This window comes from Bos javanicus, chromosome 21 (assembly GCF_032452875.1).
Source record: "Bos javanicus breed banteng chromosome 21, ARS-OSU_banteng_1.0, whole genome shotgun sequence".
Taxonomy (NCBI): domain Eukaryota; kingdom Metazoa; phylum Chordata; class Mammalia; order Artiodactyla; family Bovidae; genus Bos; species Bos javanicus.
Window position 1 is genome coordinate 4,935,812 of NC_083888.1, and position 23,931 is coordinate 4,959,742.

General features: G+C 44.9%; 1 long non-coding RNA gene across 2 annotated transcripts in view; it reads left to right on the forward strand.

The window, feature by feature from the left end:
• Positions 1-255: 255 nt before the first annotated feature.
• The window catches only part of LOC133234080 (uncharacterized), a 39,770-nt gene continuing 16,094 nt past the window's right edge, over positions 256-23,931 (forward strand). Inside the window, exons 1-4 of one of the 2 annotated variants that reach the window (XR_009732000.1) lie at positions 256-2,649; positions 5,309-5,397; positions 17,137-17,553; positions 18,632-23,526. This is a non-coding gene — a long non-coding RNA (uncharacterized LOC133234080). Of the gene's footprint in view, positions 2,650-5,308; positions 5,398-17,136; positions 17,554-18,631; positions 23,527-23,931 lie in introns of those variants that run through there. The other variant, XR_009732001.1, reaches the window with a different exon arrangement.

The window sequence follows — 23,931 nt, forward strand, 5'->3', positions numbered from 1 at the left end:
TTTCCAACCCAAGGATTGAACCTGTGTCTCCTGCATTGGCAGGCAGATGCTTATTTAACTTACATGCAGAGTACATCATGTGAAATGCTGGACTGGATGAAGCTCAAGCTGGAATCAAGATTGCTGGGAGAAATATCAATAACCTCAGAAATGCAGATGACACCACCCTAATGGCAGAAAGTGAAGAGGGACTAAAAAGCCTCTTGATAAAGGTGAAAGACGAGAGTGAAAAAGCCAGTTTTAAACAACATTTAAAAAACAGAGCATGGCATCCAGGCCTGGGCCTCCCTTGTGGCTCAGCTGGTTAAGAATCCTCCTGCAATGTGGGAGACTTGGGTTTGATCCCTGGGTTCAGAAGATCCCCTGGAGAAGGGAAAGGCTACCCACTCCAATATTCTAGCCTAGAGAATTCCATGGAATGTATAGTCTGTGGGGTCGAAAAGAGTTGGACATGACTGAGTGACTTTCCCTTTCACTTTCTTCCAGTCCCATCACTTCATGGTAAATAGATGGGGAAACAGTGACAGACTTTATTTTCTCGGGCTCCAAAATCACTGCAAATGGTGACGGCAACCATGAGATTAAAAGATGCTTGCTCCCTGGAAGAAAAGCTATAACCAACCTAGACAGCATATTAAAAAGCAGAGACATCACTTTGCTGACAAAGGTACATATAGTCAAAGCTATGGTTTTTCCAGTAGTCATGTATAGATATGAGAGTTGGACTATAAAGAAAGCTGAGCAGTGAAGAATTGATGCTTTTGAACTGTGGTGCCTCTTGAGAGTCCCTTGGAAACCAAAGAGATCAAACCAGTCAATCCTCAAGGAAATCAACCCTGAATATTCACTGGAAGGACTGATGCTGAAACTGAAGCTCCAATATTTTGACCACCTGATGTGAAGAGCTGACTTATTGGAAAAGACCCTGATGCTGGAAAAGATTGAAGGCAGGAGGAGAAGGGGGCAACAGAGGATGAAATGATTGGATGGCATCACTGAGTCAATGGACATGAGTTTGAGCAAGCTCTGGGAGATAGTGAAGGACAGGGGAGCCCGGTGTGCTGCAGTCCATGGGGTTGCAAAGAGTCTAACACAACTGAGCAACTGAACAATGACAACCACGTGGAGGAGGAGATGGGAGTAAAACGTTCACTGAAAACACAGGACCAACCAGAGTTGAGGTTGGCTTGTTCAGTTAAGCCACTTAAGTGCCTGTTGTCAGATTTTTTTTTTAATACATTCAATTTACCACTCATTATATTCCAGTTATGAGGGTCTTCTTTTCTTACTACTGTAAACCAAAACAAAGTTGTTGTTGTTTTTTTCCTTTAAGAATATCCTGGCTACATTTCCTTTAAAATGGTAATAGCTATCCATTGATTTCTAATGAAAAAACTTAATAAATTGATTAAATCATTTAATGGTGCAAATTAGGCCAGATCTGGAATCTGCTTAGACAAAGCTGATGCATCCGTAATGAATTTCTCTCTGTTAAGTAGCCCATCACAGTTCAGTCGATGACACCTCTGAGCTGCCACTTCCTCTTTCCTTTTGCTGATTTGCCCCAACCCATCACCGTGTGTCAAGCTCCAGCCCCACACACGCCTAGCTCAGTGCTATAGACATATTCCCATTGCAGAAAAGAGCATTTCTAGCCAAACCTCAAAATGACCTTCAAATTTATTAATTCCAAATTAAGTTCAGGTCTTTCTCTAGGAAAACACTTCCTGTTACATAACTAAAGGGGAAATCTCATTCATGTGCCCAGAATGCCCTTTGCAAACTAGAAATGTAAAAGTAAAACTGCAGATTCAAATAATCATGTTGCGAAGGAAGCAATTTGGAGTTTTAGATGAAGACTCTCCTCCACTGTAAATGACAGTGTCTTCACAGTGCAAATATAGATTTACTGGGAAGTAGAGAAGGAAAAGGAATGGCCTTTAGTACCTTCCTTTTGCACCATCCTATTCCATTTTGGTAAATTTCTCTAGGGTTTTTCTTTATAGTTTAATGTGTGCATACATACTGTTTGGCATCTTGCTCTCCCTCTCCCACTTAAAACACACTGTCTCTACAATTGTCTTTAAAGGCCCTCATGTCTCTTATTAGAGTTGAGAATTTCCCTGCTGTTGGCCACCTCGAGCATCCTGTTCCATCTTGGATAACACTATAGTTGAAGCCTTTTGCACAAAGCCCTTTTCATACTTTAGATCATCAGATTGGTTTCCAGTAGTAGGTCATCCACTTCTAGGGACCTTAGTATTTGGCCACTTCTGACATTTAAGTCATTTGGTATTTCACTTGGTCAACACTGACATTTAGTGCCTACTAGTCATTTAATAAAACCTTTTAAAAATAAACCTGAACAACTAAATGGCCTTCAAGAAATACTGTGGGAATATTGCACCCTGTGTCTTGGTTACATCATCCTGTGAAAACAGAAATTCAACAAACCTAATTTTGTTGCTGCAAAACTTGAGTCATTGCAAAGTGAGAAAAAAGGCAGAAAGATTTACTGATGACTCAGGGGTGAGGGGAAGCAAGGTGTAGGTAGATGGGCTGTTTGGGAATGAGGTACATATCTCCACTCCCGGGTCACAGATACTTGTCCCATGAGATCAAAGCAAGATACAGAAGTGGCAGCTCAAGGTAAGAGGCTCCTCCCAGACTTTGAGTGGGGTGGGCGTAGGCATGCCCAGAAGCAAGGGCATTTTTCCAGGGAGGAAAGTGCACATTTGAACACAAATGGGAATTAATTTCAGTCTTACCACTGACCCCTTACCTATGTTATAGGGAGGTGTTGAGGGTCTATATAAATAAAATGATATATTTTAGGTAATATATGAAATATGGGCTTCCCAGGTGGTTGAGTGGTAAAGAATTTGCCTGCCAATACAGGAGACACAGGATATGTGGGTTCAATCCCTGGCTGGGAGATCCCCTGGAGAAGGAAATGGCACCACACTCCAGTATTCTTGCCTGGAGAGTCTAATGGTCAGAGGAGCCTGGTCTATAGTCCATGGGGTTGCAGAAGAGTTGGACACAACTGAGTGACTAAACAATGTATAAAATACATGTTGACTTAAAAAGTTCGCAACCTAAAAGTTGAGAGTTATGTTTTAATCCATGGGAATTATTAGGACTTCAAGCCCGGGAGACAGGATCTCAAGTGACCCTGGGAGAACGGCTCTGAAGAGGTGAGGGGAGGAGCCAGTTTATAGAGAAGTTCTGCAACAAAGGGGCAGCTAGTCTGAACAGCAAGAGATTATTGTTAATTAAAGAAAACTAGATATCCCAAGTTAAGGAGTTTGTGCTTTTCTATGTATTGTAAGATGCAAGAATCTGGGTTCACTGAAATCGTTCCTTTAATAAGCATCTCAGCTCTCCTGGGCTGGTATCCGGTGTCCTGAGCTCCCTTGGGGCTCACCATTGGGAGTGGCTGCAGTCTGAATACCAGTATTCTTCTTCCTAAGTGCCCTTAGGGCCCTTCAGCTCACACTGGAGGGCTGGAATCACCAATGACTGTGATATCTTTGTTTGCTGATATGGCAGGAAATATTTCATTTCATTTCTCAATAAAACAATGCAATTTATTGTTACTTGGCTTCTGTGCTCCCTGGAAGCTAAAGCCCATGACTGAATTTCAAGGCCGGGGGCTTCCGTGAGCGATCCTTTGTTAGTAGGAGCAGCAACGTAGGGAAGATAAGGGCACCTCATGATAGACAAAGGCACCTTGAGACCCCTGTTGCTCCTGGGTGAGCTGGAGGTCTCCCAGAGGCTCTTGGGATCAGGGGAAACCACAGTTAACACGTGCCTTCCCGACTTCTCCTTGGCTGGAGCTGAAGGTCCGAGTCAGTCACCAGGCAGTCCCTGGGTAATGAGCAGTTTGGGTTATGATTCACAGGCCTTCTTTAAAATTAGATTTGGGGACAAGCCTTTCCTTCTCCCAAAAGGGTGTGCCTGCCAGCAAAAGCTCACCAGGGCCAGTTTCTCTGAGGCAAATTGTGAGCACAGCCCACCATGAGCCATGTCCCGGGGAGGATGTGAGGCATATGCTGTGCAACTCAGCAAGACAGGAAGCCCTGTTCCAGCCCCAGCGAGGGGCCTGAGATTCAGGGAGTCACGGGGCAGCCTGGCCTCGTGCCTGCCCATGGCCCAGGGCTTGGCTGCCAGGTGTCCCCCAACTGGGAGAATGCACGACTTCTATTTCACCCCCTGGTGACTTCCTGTTAGATGGGTCCCTGCAGTGCCAGCCACCATCATGCCCCCCAGCTGAGGGCCTAACACCACCCTTCCCAAAGAGTGGCTACTGCAGCGGTTTGTTGCCCCCAAGTTGCTTTGGAGATGAGTTTGTCACAGAGTTGCTTGGTTTCACCTAAATCCTCATCCCCTCCTCACCCACAGAAGGGCACCATCCGCGGGGTTCCTCTTGCCCTAATTCCTTGCTTGATGTGTTTGCCTTTCTTCCGCCTCTACAGCAGTCAGTTCCACGTTAGAAGGAAAGTACTCGCAAACAAAATGGGGGAGGACCTGTGACGCATGAATGTTCGTAGGGTCAGTGCTAAAATACTGCAGATTGTCTGAACGCAAATTGTCCGTAAGTTGTAGCTTGGACAACTCTGAAGACAGTTGCTGTGCGTATTGAATCCACTTCCAGATTGTGGCACCAGTAACACCATCCCTACTTGGGACAGGAAACCGCTGTGTTGGGTTCTGAATGATGAGCAGATATCCAGTCCTTCTGATCCAGGAGAGCTGCCAAGTGTGGTTCCTCTGAGCCCTCCAGACACATGATGTGTGCTGGCTGGAGTGCTTCCTCTGCAGACTCAGCAGAAAGTCCCCGTGTGAGATTTGCCCTGAAATACAGCTCCAAGGAATTCACTGCCCTGAAATCTCAGGGAAGGGAGCCTGGGCACAGAATGGGGAAGTGTGGCTTTTCTCACTAATTTGTATTTCACTGTAACCCACTCGCTATACCAATCTGTGGAGAAAGAAACCCTGGAGAGGTTGGGGTGAAGGCCAGTGACTGAAAATGCAAGAAACTGGGGAAGTTGTGAGGTGTTTGGTTTGTCACTGTGAAGGAAGAAGGGGCCCCAGTACCAGGCAAACCTGAGTCAGTGTCAGGGATGAGCTGGCAAGTACCCGCTCACCCACTCATGACAATGACTTACACACAGCCCTTCCCAACTCCATGTTCAGTGACATCTTGCTGGTGGTCTGAAATTGGCCTAGGTGGGAGGAATATTTACAACTCAGGAAATGGCAAATGCTTCAAGTCAGGCTTTTTTATTTGAATTGCAATTTCCAGAATAAGCTCTGGTTTGCACTGGTTCGGATCAACTCCAGAGACAATGGACCAGGCCCTGCGCCAGGCCACCCACTGCTTTGTGATCTCAGGTGAGTTGCCCTCAGCAGAGACTGGCGTCCTCCTCTGAAGGGGTCACAGTTATGATTACCTACGAGACTGAGGAGAGAATTCACAGGACCTGGGGCCCCTCCTGTCACTGCTTCGGTTAACATATCACCCCCACATCACCGCCCCACCTAGAAATCTCAGTTGCTCAAGACTTCTTCCAGATGCACTTCCGGTGAGTCATCAACTTCCAGACGCACTTCCAGTGAGTCATCAAAGTGGTCCAGCCGATCCTGGACGCAGTCACCGGATGGCCCCTCCTCCCACCCCAGTGTCTCCCCCCAGAGCTGGTGTATCTCCTGACCATTTCCTGCTCCTTCAGGCCAGCCTCCTCTGGGTCTACGCACTCTTCCTCCTAAAGAAGCAATCTTTATCTGGACTATTCTGCTTAGACAGGACACTGGTTTGAGCCCAGAAGTGATGGCCGGACCACCTAAGGCCCTGATTGACCCTGCCTCCTCCCACCTTTCCAGACTCTGAGCTCTAACCCCTGCCCCCACCACCACACCTCCCCGCAAAGGGACAAGACACCTCTCTTAAAGCTCCAAGCTTTGGCCCACATAGCATCCTTGGGCTGGAATGCCTACCTCCTATCTTCTTGAGAAAATATGAAGATTCTGTGGCAAGATCAGTCCAGCCTTCCTGGGCACTTTGACGGAATTCTGTCAAGCCTCCTCACCCCATCCAGGCCCCTTTCCACTAATCCCAGTAGATTTCAGCTCCTTATTGGGGGTTTCTTGCCTTCACCTGTGGGTCCCCGGCTGCAACACCAGACTGGCCCTAACCGAGGCTCACTCACCTTCATCACCCACCGGCCTGAGGTCAGTGTGCAGCCAGTACTAGTTTCTCTTTACTTCTATTCTAGGCTCTTGGTGGGGTTATTTGCCACCAAATAACATTTGCCATTAAATGACTGTGTCTCAGATTTATCCTAAAATCAATGGCAAAATCCAAACAGACTTCCCTTAATAAGTGTAAAAGACAAATCACCAAATTGAGATGTTCAGCCAGAATTTAACAGGAATTTCACAAAAATCAACACTCTTCAGAAGAAGATAACAGAATCCAGGGGCTATTTTCCAAGGGGAAATAACAACTAAGATAAAATATTTTTGCACAAACAGCTTGGGATATCCAATTTTTAGCTTAAAATAATCAAAGAATTTTTGGTATAATAATGAGTCTTACTTCAGAAAAATGGAATGTTTCCCTTATGAATCATGAAACTAACATTTATAGAAGAGTTACTAAGTCCTGGGCACTTTATATAAGTTACTCCATTTACTTAACCTCTATGAGATCAGTATTCTTGACTTCAGTTTACAGAGGAGGAAAGGAAGTTCAGAGAGCTCACATAATAAATGGCAGATCCAGAATTCATACTAGATCAGCCTTTTTCCAACATTAATGTTGGGGCAGGGGTCAGGGTGTGGAGGGGACATGAAGCAGTGTGTCTACTTGTCAGGGAGATTTCAGCACTCAATTTAAAGTGCTCACAAATTATTAGGAAATGAAAACCCACGGAATGGTATGTTTTCAGAACCATAGGAGAATGGCAGAATTCATATATACTTTATCATTTAAAGTATCATTATCATTTTTCTAAGTACTTTTCTAAGTACTTTATCATTTTTCTGCCTTTTTAAAAGGCTAAATACTTTTTAAGATTCCAAAACATGCAATTCAATACAGATGCAATAATACTTTTAAAAAAATACACAGTACTATGAAGAGTTTTTGTTTCAGTAACAGGGGAGTAGGGAATAGCAACCCACTCCAGTATTCTTGCCTGGGAAATCCCATGCACAGAGGAGGTTGGTGGGCTACAGTCCAGGGGGGTCACAAAAGAGTCAGACAGAACTGAGTGACTGAACTATAGGAATAACCGTGGAGTACTGTGTATCAGATTAACCCTCCCATAGATAGCAAAATAAACTATGGACAAAATAGCAAAAAAAAAAAAGATAATAAAAACACAAAAAAGGAAAGTAGAAAAAATTATTTGAAGCACTGGGGAGTGACCAAAATCAGACAAATGCTAAAGGAGATTTAACTCATGAAAGAAGAGAACTACATATTGTTATAATCATGCATATTATTTATCCAGCTTTTTCCTGGAGGATACTGTCCAGGCCACAGAGCACTGGGGGATTAGAACCAAGAAAGCTCCTTTATTATTGGCTTGAGGCACCTGAGGGTGGGGTTTGAACTGACAGTTCATCTGGAAGAGAAAAAGAGAAAGCAAAGGAAGCAGGGAGACACGGAGAGGAGAACTTCAAAATCTGCCTATCAGCTCCCTTACTAAGTCAGTTGCTCCTGGAATTGTTGCATGGGGGCAACTGGACAGAACACAGTGGAAAGAATTAACTGAAAAAGCTAGTAAAAAAATTCAGCTGCTTCCCACTGCAGGAAAGTCAGAGTTCAGAATTCCACTAGGTTAGAGGAGCTTCCCAAACACCTTGACATGTCCATTGAAACTCCATTGGGCTGTATATTAGGAGAAAAGACTATATCTCAGATTTACCCTAAAACCAATGGCGAAATCCAAACAGAATTCCCCTAACAAGTGTGAGAAACAAATCTCCACAAAATTGAGATGTTCAGCAAGAAATTTAACAGACGGGAACCTCACAAAAATTAATATTCCTCAAAGGAAGTGAAGTGAAAGTACTCAGTCATATCCTACTCTTTGGGACCCCATGGACTGCAGCCCACCAGGCTCCTCTGTCCATGGAATTCTCCAGGCCAGAACACTGGAGTAGGTAGCCATTTCCTTCTGGGGATCTTTCCAAACCAGGGATTGAACCCAGGTCTCCAGCATTGCAGATGGATTCTGTACCACCTGAGCCACCAGGGAAGCTCTGTAGTTGTGGCAGGCAGGCCCTTGAGTGTGCAGGCTTTAGTAGTTGTGCACACGGGCTTTGTTGCTCTACAACTTAGCTGCTCTTCAAAGGAAGATATCCAGAATTTCCTCCTCAATCAAGCCTTTCTTAGTACCTTGGGCAGAGTTTTACTCAGGGCTCCCCATCTGATTCTGGACCCTTTTTGCACTGTGCCCTGTTAAATTCTGCATACATAGGGTCTCTTGTCAAGATCTGTGGTTGTGTGGCTGCCATAGTGATTAATAACTTTTGATTAGGAGACATGTATACGGGGAAATGGGACCTATAATCAAGAGAAGATCCAAGCAAGAGAAACATAATTTCAGACAAGGTCTCTGAGATAGCTATTATAAAATAGCCAAGGACTTCCTTGGTGGTGCAGTGGATAGGAGTCTGTCTGCCAATGCAGGGTGCCGGGGACCAGCCCCGGCTGATCCAGGGTATTCGAAGGAGAGACGGCATAGGCGAGGATCAGGATACGATAGTTTCAATTAGATATTAATTAGAGATATAAAGAGTAATAGAATAAGGATAGCTCAGTAGGAAAATTCAGTGGAGAAAAGAGGCTGAGTAGCTTGGTTTACGCGGGAGACCAATAAAACTTCAAGACAAGAAGTTTGCACCACTTACGTAGGCCGCAGGCGTCCTTCCGTTCTCCCGAAGGAGAGGAGACACTGAGGCCTCCCCGGTCGGATCTTAGAAGCCCAGGCATAATTAGTAAGCATGGTGGGTTCCGCGCTCCAGATGGAGACTCAGCCAGAGGGAGAGAGAGACATGGGGAGACCAGTATTTCGAGAAACTGATCCCAATTCTTTATTTTCCAGAGTCTGTTTTTATACACTAAGATGTTATACAAAAGTCACGTGGGGACAGCAGTCCTGACTTTTATTAAAGTCAGGTGCTTCACACAAATGTATACAGAGGTCTTAGGGGTGTTACATCATCTTCTGGCCAGGGAGGCCTGCTGACAATTTACGACCCTCTCCTTGTGACAGCGGTCAGTCAATCAAGACACTTATTTCTCCAGGGCTGATTATTCTCAAAACAGACGCCACCCAAGTAAAGTTACATTCCTACAGGGTGAGGGTGTAGTGGGTTTTAGTTAAGGAAAGAATTTACTTAGCCTAAGGTCTAACGTGATTAATATCAAAGGTTAATACTTATTTCTTCTATATATTCATTAATGTGTGTAAGGGCAGGGGATGTGGAGACTTAGCAACAAACATTGGCTCAACAAATGAAAAACCCTTCACCAACACAATTTCTAATTAGCCCATTATACTTATACTAATAGTTTTCTAACTTTTCTAAGGAACCTGTTTTTAGAAGGTTTAAAGCATCTCGTGCCTCTCACAGTTGGGAGGCTGTGAGCAATCACATGTGGCCAGACAAGCCTGTCAGGCAGGCTAGAGAACCTTCAGAGGAGTTTGTAGGTTAAAACACTCTTATCACGCCCAGGAATTATTATTAACTGGAGCTCTAGGTTAACTCCTTCTCCGAAAGAGGTGGTAGGGGACAGCCCCCTGTAAAGTCAGAGATGTAGGAAAGAACACAAAGTAGTAAAGTAGGCAGGCTCTGGTTATGGGGGTAGATGCTCGAGGAGTTCCAGGGGGACTCCTGAGGCTCGATCCCGCCTTTGCGTATGTCGAGCCTCCTTCCTCATGACCTTTGTCACGGGCGGAGTACCTCACTCTGGCCCCCAACAGCAGGGCATACAGGTTTGATCCCTGGCCAGGAGAACTCCACGTGCTGCAAAGTCACTAGGCCTGTGCACCACAGCCACTGAGCCTGTCCTCTCTGTAGAACCCACATGCCGAAACCACTGAAGCCCCTGTAGGCCTGTGCTCTGCAACAGTAGAATCTGCAGCAATGAGAGGCCCAACCCATGCACTGCAAGGAAGAGTACCCCCACTCACCACACCCACATGCAGCAATGAAGACCCAACACAATGAAATACATAAATAATATAATTTAAAAACAATTTTTTTAAATAGAACTTCTTTGGTGGTACAGAGGATAAGAGTCCACTTGCCAATATGGAGGACATGAGTTCAAGCCCTGGCCTGGGAAGATTCCACATGCCACGGAGTAACTAAGCCTGTGCACACAGCTACTGAAGCCTACACAGTCTAGAGCCTGCGTGCCACAGCTGCTGAAGCCCAGACACCTAGAGCTTACGCTCTGCAACACGAGAAACCACCACAGTGAGAGGCATGTGCACCCCAGCCAGAGGCCAGCCCCTGCTCACCGCCACCGGAGAGAGTCTGCATGTAGGGATGAAGACCCAGTGGAACCAAAATCAATCAATCAGTCAATTAATAAAAAATAGTCAAGAGGAATCTTAATGAGAAATAAAAACTAGAAAAATGGACTTCATTGGCTATTCAGAAAAATGCAATATCTGAAATGAAGAATGCACTAGATAAACTTGATGGCACATTGAAAATTTTAAAAAATTAGCAAAGCTCTACAAAGACTAATCAAGGGGGGAAAAAAGACTAATCGCAAATTACCAATATACCATTGAAAAAGAGGTTATCACTACAGATCTTGAAGCTATTTAAAGAGTAATAAGAGATAACTGTATGTCAATTAATTCAGTAACAAAGATGAATGGGCACGTTTAAAAATATGACTTAATAAAATTGACACAAGGTGAAATATATAATCTGAATAACCTTATATAAAATAAAATATTTGTAAAGAAAAACCTGGCCAGAGGGGAAAATCTCCAATACCAAATGGCTTCGCTAGTTAATTGTATCGATATTTAATTAAGAAATGATACCAATTTCATAGAAATTCTGTTATGAGATAGAGGAAGAGGGAGCACCTCTCAATTTCATTTTTAAGACCAACATAGAACCCCAATACAAAATCTGACAAAGATATCACAGGAAAAGACTGATACATCTTACCAACATAGACACAAAGATCCTTTAGAAAATGTTTGTTAGCAAACCAAGTCTAGCAACATGAATGTAGGACCATTACAGAATTCAAAGATCACTCACTACAATTATAGAACAGAGTCGAAAATCATATAATCAGCTCATATATGCAGAAAAAGTACTTGATAAAATTCAACACTCATCCATGGTATCAACTCAGCAAACTAGGAATAGAGGGGGCTTCTTCCCTCTATTATTCCCTCTAAAATAACTGGAGTGCTGACATTACGCTTAATGAGAAGTATGGAGCACTTTACCCCATCCCTAGAGACAAGCTTCACTGCTCTACTCAGCCCTGCGCTGGAGCTCGGCATGCAGAGGGGAGTGTCAGCCCAAGTGCCCTAGCTCTCAGACTCTGTCCACTGGCCGTGTGGGCCATGCTCACGCCCTCCTGCTCCATTGCAGAGCCTCTTTACAGGGGCACTCTCTCAGTCTCAGTTGTGCCCTCAGATACTCAGGAAACATTTGTCTCCTTCTGGGCCTCTTCTGCTTCCCATCTCCAACACTGCCGGGCACAAGGGTAAATCTGGGGTTTTGCTAATGTCCCCAATCCTACTCAGGTCGGGGGCACCTATTCCTTCTGCTCTTATATTTCCAATAACCTGAGGCATCAAGGAAGGGAACAGCAACCCACTCCAGTATTCTTGCCTGGAAAAATCCCATGGACAGAGGAGCCTGGCAGGCTACAGGCATGGGGTCGCAAAAGTCGGACACGACTTAGTAACTGAAGAAAGAAAGAGAGAGAGGCATCAAGAGACATGGTCCGGAGACAGAAAGACTGCTTCAAGCTCTCTCTGTCCCTTGCTTCTCCTTCTCCTCATCTAAGTGATCTTTATCTCATCTTATGCGTGTGAAATACTAGCTCTGACTTATCTGTATCTTTTTGAAATTCAAGAGTCAACAACTTGACTATTTTTCATCTATGTTCTGCTACAACAATCATTCCTGAAGAAATGGAAATAGGATATAGGCCAGGTGGGTGAATGAGGGGATAACATGGAAGTTGTACGGTGGTGAAAATATGTGTTTTCAGAAGGTGATTCAGCCACACAGTTCTGTATTAAGGGACTCGGATAAAGCCTGGGGCAGGCAGAGAAACAGACCCATGAGACAGAGTAGAGAGCTCAAAAACAGGTGGGTGCATATGTGGATACCAAATGTTATAGATCTGTGGGAGAGGATGGATTGGTTTTTCAATGATGGTGCTGGCAGCAAGCTCAGGTGAGTGCTCTGTGATAACCTAGAGGAATGGGTTGGGGGGGTGCTAGGCAGGAGGCTCAAAAAGGAGGGCATATATGTGCACATAGCTGATTCACTTAATTGTACAGCAGAAACCAAGACAATGCTGTGAAGCGGTTATACTCCAATTAAAAAATAAATAAACAATGGCACTGGGACAATTGTGGAGAATTAGACCACTACCTTTTACCAATAAATAAATAAACCAAAAAATAAATAAATAACAGATGGCTTAAAGACCTGAATGTGAAAGACAAGGCAATACAACTTTTAGAACGGAACGTGGTAGAATATCTTCTTGATCTTGGGATTAAGAAGAGTTTCTTAAAGAAGAACCCAAAATGTACTAACTTAAAAGGCAAAGAGTAATAAATACATACACATCAAAATATATAAAGGAAACCAAAAGACAAGCCGTAGATTAAAAGAAAATATTTGCAACAGATATAGCTGGCAAAGCACTTGTATTTAAAATATATAAAGCATTCCTATAAGCTAATAAGAACAAGACAGACATCCCACAGGAAAGGCTCATTTGTCTTGGCAAATGGCAAAAGATCTCAAAGAGAATTCTACAGTGAAAGGAATCCAAATGGCCAGTCAACGTGAAAGGATACTCAATTTTATTAGTCATCAGGAGCATGAAGATTACAGCCATAATGAAATACTCTCACATTATCACTTGACCAGTAAAAATGTTAAAATCTGATGGCCCCTAGTGTTGGTGATGCGTGGGTGCTCAGTCGTGTCCAACCCTGTGTGACTCCATAGACTAGCCCGCTAGGCTCCTCTGTCTGTGGAATTTTCCAGATAAGAATACTTGACTGGGCTGCCATTTCCTCCTCCAGCGGATGTTCCCAATCCAGAGCTCAAACCTGCATTTCTTGCCTCCCACATTGGCAGGTGGATTCTTTACCACTACTCCATCTGGGAAGCCCAGTGTTGGTGAGGATGTGGAGAAATGAGAACTTGTCCACTGTGGACAGGAGTGTGCACTGATACAGACACACCGAAAACAAGTTTGGCATTATCTAACCAAGCTGACGACGTAGACTTTGTCTTAGAAGGGAATCCACTCATAAGTGTTTCAGTTCATTTCAGTTCAGTTCAGTCACTCAGTCGTGTCTGACTCTTTGCGACCCCATGAACTGCAGCACGCCAGGCCTCCCTGTCCATCACCAACTCCCAGAGTTTTCTCAAACTCACGTCCATCGAGTCGGTGATGCCATCCAGCCATCTCATCCTCTGTCGTCCCCTTCTCCTCCTGCCCCCAATCTTTCCCAGCATCAAGGTCTTTTCAAATGAGTCAGCTCTTCGCATCAGGTGGCCAAAGTATTGGAGTTTCAGCTTCAACATCAGTCCTTCCAATGAACACCCAGGACTGATCTCCTTTAGGATGGACTGGTTGGATCTCCTTGCAGTCCAAGGGACTCTCAAGAGTCTTCTCCAACACCACAGTTCAAAAGCATCAATCCTTCTGTGCTCAGCTTTCTTTATAGTCCAACTCTCACATCCATACATGGCCACTGGAAAAACCATAGCCTTGACTAGACAGACCTTTGTTGGCAAAGTAATGTCTCTGCTTTTTAACATGCTGTCTAGGTTGGTCATAACTTTCCTTCCAAGGAGTAAGTATCTTTCAATTTCATGGCTGCAGTCACCATGTGCAGTGATTTGGGAGCCCAGGAAAAAAAAAAAGTCAGCCACTGTTTCCACTGTTTTCCCATCTATTTGTCATGAAGTGATGGGACCAGATGCCATGATCTTAGTTTTCTGAATGTTGAGCTTTAAGCCAACTTTTTCACTCTCCTCTTTCACTTTCATCAAGAGGCTCTTTAGTTCTTCTTCACTTTCTGCCATAAGGGTGGTGTCATCTGCATATCTGAGGTTATTGATATTTCTCCTGGCAATCTTGATTCCAGCTTGCGCTTCCTCCACCCCAGCGTTTCTCATGATGTGCTCTGCATATAAGTGTTTACCTAGCAGAAATGCATCACGTGTGCACTAGGAGTCATCTAAAAATGTGTTCATAATAGCTTTGTTCATGGTAAAACATTGGAGATAACCCAAAGGTCTGCAAACAATATAAATGGATATATAAATAGAGGTAAGCATATATTCATATAAGAAATACTATATAGCAATGAAAAATAACAAATTATTGTTAAATGCAACAATAGATGAATCTACAAACTAAAAAGAGAAGCCAGCAGAAAGACATTGTAAGTTTTCATTTATACAAAATTTAAAAACCAGCCAAACTAAACAATGTTGTCTCAGTTTTTTATGCTGCATGCTCAGTCATGTCTCACTCTTGGCAATCCCATGGATAGTAGCCTATCAGGCTTCTCTGTCCATGGGATTTTCCAGGCCTATTAGAGTGGGCCACCATTTCCTTCTCCAGAGGATCTTCCAGATCCAGGGACTGAACTACATCTCCTGCGTTAGCAGGAGGATTCTTTACCATTGTACCGCCTGGGAAGCCCGCTTGAAAAACAGTAAAACTACCACTAAGAAAGCAGGGAAAGTATCATCATAAAGTCAGGATAGTGGTAGGGGTTTCTAGGGTAGAGTAAATGTTCTGTTTCCCTATCTATGTGGTCTTTTTATAATTATTATTTAAACTGTAAATGTTAATGACCTCTTTTATATTTAGTAGTTATCTCACAAGAGAAGTGAGTTAAAACACACAAAAAAAGTGCCTATAAGTGCGTTAAAACATAAAAATGTCATCTATATCTAAAGATGATTAAAACTCATTTTTCTGATGACAACTGTAAAACACGGGGAAATATTTACATATTAATAAGAATAGAAAAGCCAGTTACAAAACCATATACACATTATGAACCCAGCTTAGAGGGGAACATATTCACAGAGAAAAGAGTGGAAAAACTTCAAAAGTGTTAAAAAGGATTCTTTTCTCTTGTATATTCTTTTCTCTTGTATACAAGTAATTCCAGTTTTAATGAAGAGATGTTAATTTTTCAGCTTTAATTAGGAAATTAATAGTTATAAAATTCTTTGCAGAAAAGTCTGAAGTAAGATCTATGCAATTATTTCTGTCAGGATCCACTGTGGGAAATGGGAGACTCTCAAGGCATTTCCAGGAAAGGCATTTAGCAGAGCGGACTAGGTGCCTGCCACGCTATTGGAAGGTTAGGGGAGCCAGGGGTGATTTGCAGGAGGGCCCCCCATGTGGCCTTACCCCAGAGGTCATTGCTGCCCCCCTGCTGTACACACCTCCTACACCCACTAAACATCTTGAGATGCTGCCAGACGTTTACATGCCAGTGTGGGGAGCAGTCAGAGGCTGGCCTCTCCCTCAGTCCCACCTTCCAAATCACAGGAGGATGCCCCTTGGTGGCGAAACTAACTCATGTGCAGAAGCCATGTGTGCACAAGTCTGGTGAACGGAGTTCGGAGTGCTGTGGCCTCAGCATACCACCCTGGAGGAGGATCAGACGGAAGGTACCTGAGGGAGTCAGCTTTCCCTTCATACTTTATGCTGCTGCTGCTAAGTCGCTTCAGTCGTGTCCGACTCTGCTCAACCTCATAGACGGCAGCCCACCAGGCTCCCCAGTCCCTGGGATATTCCAGGCAAGAACACTGGAGTGGGTTGCCATTTCCTTCTCCAATGCATGAAAGTGAAAAGTGAAAGTGAAGTCGCTCAGTCGTGCCCGACTCTTAGCGACCCCATGGACAGCAGCCTACCAGGCTCCTCCACCCATGGGGTTTTCCAGGCAAGAGTACTGGAGCATGTTGCCCTTCTGTATTTAATACTAGGGTTGCCATACTAAAATGCTATAAGCTGGGTGGTTTAAACGATGGAAATATATAGTTTCACAACTCTGGAGGCAAGATCAAAGCATTGGAAGGGCTGGTTCTTCTGAGGGCTGGGTGGGAAGGACCGGTTCCAGGCCTCTCTCCTTGGTATGGAGGTGGCTTTCCCCTTTGTCTTCATGCGGTCTTCCTTCTATGTGTGTGTCTGTGTCCAAATTCCCCCTTTTATAAGAACATTAGTCCTACTGGATTAGCAGCCTCTCCACTCCAGTATGAGCTCATCCTAACTTATACCGGCAATGGCTCATTTCCAGATACGGTCACTGTCTGAAGTAGTGGGGGTTAGGACTCCATCAAATGAATTTGGAGGTGGGGAGTGCTATTCAACCCTGGAAGAGGAAACGGCAGCCCACTCCAGTATTCTTGCCTGGAGAATTCTATGGACAGAGGAGCCTGACAGGTTACAGTCCATGGGGTCACAAAGAGTCGGACACGACTGAGTGACTTATCGCTGTTCAACCCATACAGCATCGTTCAAGTTTTCACACACCAAAAAACATGTGTAACTGGGGAGGGGGGCGTAACGTAGAAGGAAATCCGAGCTTCTCTGCAGATAAATCGTAGAACCCTGGACGATGTGCCGTGCTGGGAAAGGCCTTGTGGAGGCTGTGACTCTGGAACATGTCTGAGGGCAAAGGTCAGAAACAAGGGCAGGGACTGCGGCCTTCTGAAAATATTCTTCCAAGTGATCACTTTGTTAGCAGCAGGATCCAAGAACTAACGTAAGACCCGTTTGTCCCTTGCCCCACCAAAAGCTCTTCTTTTGTGGAGCAGAGGAGACTCCTACCATGTCTCTCTCCCATTTAGCTGTTCTATGGTGAAATCCCACTGCTACCTGGCTGGACTGTCCCCTTGGAGGCAAAGGAAGAAGCAAATGCCAGGGGCTCCAGGCTCGAACACCTCTGTATTATTCTGAGTAGAGCTGGGTTTGAGCCTTGGAAGCTGCTGGGAGGACAGAGAGAGGCCCCGTGAGAAGTGATCTCGCCTGGCCGAGACCCTGTCACAGAGCTGAACACAGCCGCCCTCCCCAGCTGCTGCAGGATCTCCAAACCAGAGGGCCTCTCGGCTCCAGCGGCAGTGGAAACAGCCAGTGTGACGCTGGCCTCAGGATCGCCTCTCTGCTGGGACCGTCCCCTCGAATGATGAATGTGCATCTGTGGCCTCCAAGCTTCGAGTTGGAGCTGAGCCTTGGGACTCCCGGCGAGGGTTTCTCATTTCTCTCCGGTGGGTATTAGCCGGGAAAGCACAGAGGCCTGTGTCCCTGCTGGTCACTCCCAAGCTTGGAATCTGTCCCTGGAGGAGCCTTAGAGAGGCCAGATGCCGGCCGGTTTCCTCCAGTGGAAGAAGATGCTCTTTTTGGGTCTGCAGATGGTCCCATTGTGAGCCCCCTTGGTCAGGAGCTCTGGGAGAGGGAGTGGAAGTTCCCCTTCCTTTGCGAGGGGCTGCTGGACAGGCTGGAGATAGCCCTGTGGTCAGTGGTTTCCGTTCAGTACTTTGGAGACAGTTCACCGTGCTCTGGAGGTTATTCACCTTGTCTCCTCGTGGCTTTGCTCCTCGCCTTCCTCTCCTGTTCTCCCTTAGCCGTAAGGACAGGTTGGCTTTGTAACTTCTCCCTGCACACCACCACCTAACCTTCCACTTGCATCCTGCACAACCCTGCTCCGAAAACTTTCGTGGCTCCCTACTGCCTGGAGTGGTGCTTCTCAAACTGTGATGTGGGCCTCAGATATGCCTGTAGCTCTTGAAAGGTCAGTGGCCCCTGAGTCCCATCGTAGCCCCAGCAATCAAATCAGCCATGCTGGTGCCCAAGGACCAGAGTCTTTAACTCACCACACAGGTGATTTTTTCTTTTTTACTTGTATAATTTAAAAAAATTATTTTTGTAAAATATATATATCATAAAATTTATGATTTTAACCATTTTTAAGTATACAGTTCAGTGGCACTAAGTACTATTATGGACTAAATGTGTCCCCCCACATAAGCCCATATGTTGAACCTGCAGTCTCTATTTTGATGGTATACAGTGGTAGGGTCTTAGGCTGGTGATCAAGTTTAGATGAGATCATAAGGGCAGGGATCTAGTGATGGAATCTGTGCCCTTTAACAAGAGGAAGAGAGATCCCTCTGTCTCTCCATGCACATCCTCTGAGAAAAGGACATATAAGAGCACAGCAAGGAACAGGGTCCTCATTAGAATCTTCCCAGTCTGACACCACGAGCTTGAGCTTCTAGCCTCCAGAACTGTGAGAAAATAAATGCCTGTTGTTTAAGCCACCAAGTGTGTGGTATTTTGTTTCAGGAGTCTGAGCCAATGAAGAGCGGCACACTCGCACTGTCGTGCAGTCATCACCACCATTCATCCACGGAGCTCTTCGTCTTCTCGAACTCAAACTCTGCACCCATCAAACTCCTTATCCCCCTTTCCCTGGAAAATACCATTCTACTTTCTGTCTCTATGAATTTGACTACTCTAGGTATGTCATGTGGGCTTCCCAGGTATTTAAGTGGTAAACAATCTACCTGCCACTGCAGGTGATCCAGAGACGCAAGTTTGATCCCTGGGTTGGGAAGATCCCCTGGAGAAGGGAATGGCACACCACTCCAGTATTCTTGCCTGGAGAATTCCACAGAGGAGCCTGGCAGGCTTCAGTCTAGGGGGTCGCAAAGAGTCAGACTTGACTGAGTGACTAAGCACACACACAGGCGTGTCATATAAGGGCAATCACTTTTGTCCTTTTGTTTCTGGCTTATTTCACTCAACAATGTCCTTGAGTTTCATCCATATTGTACCATGTGTCAGAATGTTCTTTTTTAAGGCTGAATAATATTCCATTGTATATGTTTAGGCCAGATTTTGTTTATCCATTCATCTTTCAAAGGACACTTGGATTGCTTCTATATTTTGGTTATTGTGAATCATGCTACTAGGAACTTGGATGTACAGATATCTCTTCTAGCCCTTGCCTGCAGTTCATTTGGGTTTATACTCAGAGAGGGAGTTGCTGGATCATTTGGTAATTCTATTTTTAATTTTTTAGGAACTGCCATAGTGTTTTTCACAGTGGCTGTGCCATTATACATTCCTACCAACAGAGCACAAGAGTTCCACTTCCTCCATATCCTCACCAAAAACTGTTACTTTCTTTTTAAAAAAAAATAGTAGCCAGAGGGTGACTGCAGCCATGAAATTTAAAGATGCTTTCTTCTTGGAAGGAAAGCAATGACAAACCTACAGTGTATTAAAAAGCAGAGATATCACTTTGCCAACAAAAGACCATCTAGTCAAAGCTACAGCTTTTCCAGGAGTCATGTACAGATGTGAGAGTTGGACCGTAAAGAAGGCTGAGTGCCGAAGAATTGATGTGAAAGCATTGTGGTGCTGGAGAAGACTCTTGAGGGGCCCCTGGACAGCAAGGAAATCAAACCAGTCCATCCTAAAGGAAATCAGTCTTGAATATTCATTGGAAGGACTGATGCTGAAGCTCCAACACTTTGATCACCTGATGTGAAAAGGTGACTCATTAGAAAAAACCTTGATGTTGGGAAAGATTGAAAGGCAAAAGGAGAAGGGGGTGGCAGAGGATGAGATAGTTAGATAGTATCACCGATTCAATGAACATAAATTTGAACAAATTCCGGGAGATAGTGGTCAACAGAGGAGCCTGGCATGCTGCAGTCCATGCATTTGCAAAGAGTCAGACACAGCTAAGCGATTGAACAACAACAACCCTAATGGGTGTGAGGGAATTAAAACATTGTGGTTTTGATTTGTATTTCTCTAATGAATGATTGCAGCCGTGAAATTAAAAGATGCTTACTCCTTGGAAGGAAAGTTATGACCAACCTAGACAGCATATTCAAAAGTAGAGACATTACTTTGCCAACAAAGGTCCGTCTAGTCAAGGCTATGGTTTTTCCAGTGATCAGGTATGGATGTGAGAGTTGAACTGTGAAGAAAGCTGAGCACTGAAGAATTGATGCTTTTGAACTGTGGTGTTGGAGAAGACTCTTGAGAGTCTCTTGGACTGCAAGGAGATCCAACCAGTCCATTTTAAAGGAGATCAGTCCTGGGTGTTCTTTGGAAGGAATGATGCTAAAGCTGAAACTCCAGTCCTTTGGCCACCTCATGCGAAGAGTTGACTCATTAGAAAAGACTCTGATGCTGGGAGGGATTGGGGGCAGGCAGAGAAGGGGACGACAGAGGATGAGATGGCTGGATGGCATCACTGACTCGATGGGTGTGAGTGTGAGTGAACTCTGGGGGTTGGAGTTCTGGGAGGGCCTGGCATGCTGCAATTCATGGGGTCGCAAAGAGTTGGACACGACTGAGTAACTGAACCAAACTGAACTGAATGAATGATGTTGAGCATCTTTTTATGTGTTAATTGGCCATTCATATATCTTCTGTGAATGTCTATTCAGGTTCTTTGCTTGTTTTTAAATTGTGTTGGTTTTTTTGTTTTGTATCTTCAGGTGGTTTTGATAGAAGGTGGATTGAAAGTGGATTGAGAAGATGAGTCCTGCATGGGGTGTCAAGGACCCTCTCTTAGGGGACCATGATTCACCTTCCATCTCATTTTCTGTTTTTCCCAGAAAGACTATTTTGTTCTAGCTGTATGTTCCCATCTTCTAGCTTTTGTTTATACCCTTCCAAAAACTTGGACAACCGTAGCAGACTTTTTCTTGTCTACACAAGAACCACCCTCTACCATCTCCTATCAAAATAGTTCTGGTAGGACTGTGGGTCAGAGTGTTCCTCCCCATCCTGACGTTGATAGCATACGACCCGGGCTTGGCCCACCCTAATGCTCCCATCACCATGGTACCAGGGATTGGCTCAGGGGTGGACATGGGCTCCTAACCAATCCATGTGGCTGTTAGAGAAATGTCTCTTACGGCTGGCTTGCTCAGCTAAGATGATATAAGCTTGGGCTACTGGCTTCTTCCTTGATAGCATGGTCCATCTACAGGCAGAAAGAAGAGGTCAACACACAAATGTAAGATGAGTCAAGGTGAGGAAAGTGAAGAGAAAATAACATTATAAGAGTCCCTGGATCCGTGCCTGATAGTAGTGCCCCCTCACTGGATACTTCAGGTATATAAGCCAATAGATTCCTTTTTGCCTAAGCTGGCCTGCATTCAGTTTCTGTCCCCACTAACAGAAGGTTCTGGCAGTGCCCAAGGCTTCCTTCCCAGCTCCTCTGTCTGTCCTCCATGCATTCACCCGCCCACTCTTCTGCCTTTTATGCCTGTGGCCTGAAGGGCTGTTCCCTCTAGGGGTCTCCAGCAATCAGGAAGTGGGAACACAGCTCTCCAAGTGTTTTGATTTCCAAGCCCCCTGCCTGCCCTGTCCCTTAAGACCTTCTGGGTATACATTCACTGTCTGTGCCCTGTATAACAGGGTGAGTCTTTACGAGAAAAGTAATTCTTGTGGTGGCTGGTGTGGGCTTATGAGAGAAGCATCCAGCATGGCCACCTCGCCCTCCCACTCCACGGGGCAGGCTTGGGCGGAGGCTCAGCCCAGAGGAACACAGGGTCTGCAGGGACTTAGAGAGGGAGGGTGTGAAAGGTGAGTAATCGCTGAAAACATGACCTTGTGTCTTCTCGTTGTGGGTTTTGAGTGTGTGGCTTTTTCTTTTTGCAGCTCCTTAGAGAGTTTCCCGCCCCCGGTCCAGGAAGGGGAAGCTGCCCCCGGGTGTTGCAAAGGGCTGTGCCTCCCCCGGGAGCCTCTGGTCTTTGCGGTTCAGTCCTGGGAGCAGGGTGGGTGGTGGGGGTTGCGGCAGAGCTGGACCTTGAAGGCTCTGCATGGAGGCTGTGCCTGGCGCTGGGCTTACTTTGGGAATGTGTTCTGGGATGACTTGCTCAAAGACAGCATTTTTGTTTCGAGATTTTTATTTGAAAAATAAAGAAGTGTTTCTTGACCCCAGTTATTGTGGAACAAGTTCTGTGCTACACACTGCTATGTCCATGGATCACATGTGCCTTGCACTGTTTTTGCTAGTGCTGTTTGGAAGGCTTGTTTTATGTTCACACCATGTCCATTTCCCCAAGTTGTATTTTAGAGTCCAGCTTCTGCTCACAGTCAGTGAGAAATGCTCAAAAGGTGTGAAGCTGATGATAGTGATAATAATAGTTAACAGTTACTGAGGGCTTAGTATGTCAGCCAGTTGTTGTTCAGTCACTCAGTCGTGTCTGACTCTTTGCAACCCCCATGGACTGCAGCACGCCAGGCTTCCCTGTCCTTCACCATCTCCCAGGGTTTTTTCAAGCTCATGTCCACTGTATTGGTGATGCCATCCAACCATCACATCCTCTGTCATCCCCTTCTCCTCCTGCCCTCAATCTTTCCCAGCATCAGGGTCTTTTCCCATGAGTTGGCTCTTTGCATCAGGTGGCCAAAGTATTGGAGCTTCAGCTTCAGCTTCAGCATCAGTCCTTCCAATGAACACCCAGGACTGACCTTTAGGATGGACTGGTTGGATCTCCTTGCTGTCCAAGGGATTCTCAAGAGTTTTCTCCAACACCACAGTTCAAAAGCATAAATTTTTCGGTGCTCAGCTTTCTTTATGGTCCAACTCTCACATTCATATGTGACTACTGGAAAAACCATAGCTTTGACTAGACGGAACTTTGTGAGTAAAGTGATATATATATATTCCATATATAAAGCTTTATATGTGGAATGTCTAGGTTTGTCATAACTTTCTTCCCAGGAACAGGCATCTTTTAATTTCCTGGCTGCAGTCACCATTCACAGTGATTTTGGAGCCAAAGAAAATGAAGTCTGTCAGTGTTTCCACTTTTTCCCCATCATTTGCCATGAAGTGATGGGACCAGATGCCATGGTTTTAGCTTTTTGGATGCAGAGTTTTAAGGCAGATTTTTCACTTTCCTTTTTCACCATCATCAAGCGGTGGTTCTTTAATTCCTCTTTGCTTTCTGCCCTTAAAGTGGTATCATCTGCATATCTGAGGTTGTTGATATTTCTCCTGGCAATCTTGATTCCAGCTTGTGATTCATATAGCCTGGCATTTCGCATGATGTACTTTGCATATAAGTTAAATAAGCAGGGTGACAATATACAGCCTTGATGTATTCTTTCTCAATTTCGAAGCAGTCTATTTTTTTCATGTCTGGTTCTAACTGTTGCTTATTGACCTGCATACAGGTTTCTCACGAGACAGGTAAGGTGATCTGGTATTCCCATCTCTTTCAGAATTTTCCACAGTTTGTTGTGATCCACACACTCAAAGTCTTTAGCTTCGTCAGTGAAGCAGATTGCTTTTCTGGAATTCCTTTGCTTTTTCTATGATCCAGCAGATGTTGGCAATTTGATCTCAGGTTCCTCTGCCTTTTCTAAATCCAGCTTGAACATCATTGACTACGCTAAAGCCTTTGACCATGAATGTACTCATTCCACTGAATTGTGTACTTGAAAATTGTTGTGTGTGTGCTAAGTTGCTTCAGTCATGTCCAACTCTGTGTGACCCCACAGACAGCAGCCCTCCAGGTTCCTCTGTCCATGGAATTCTCCAGGCAAGAATACTGGAGTAGATTGCCATTCCCATCTCCAGGGGATTTTGCCAAACCAGAGACGGA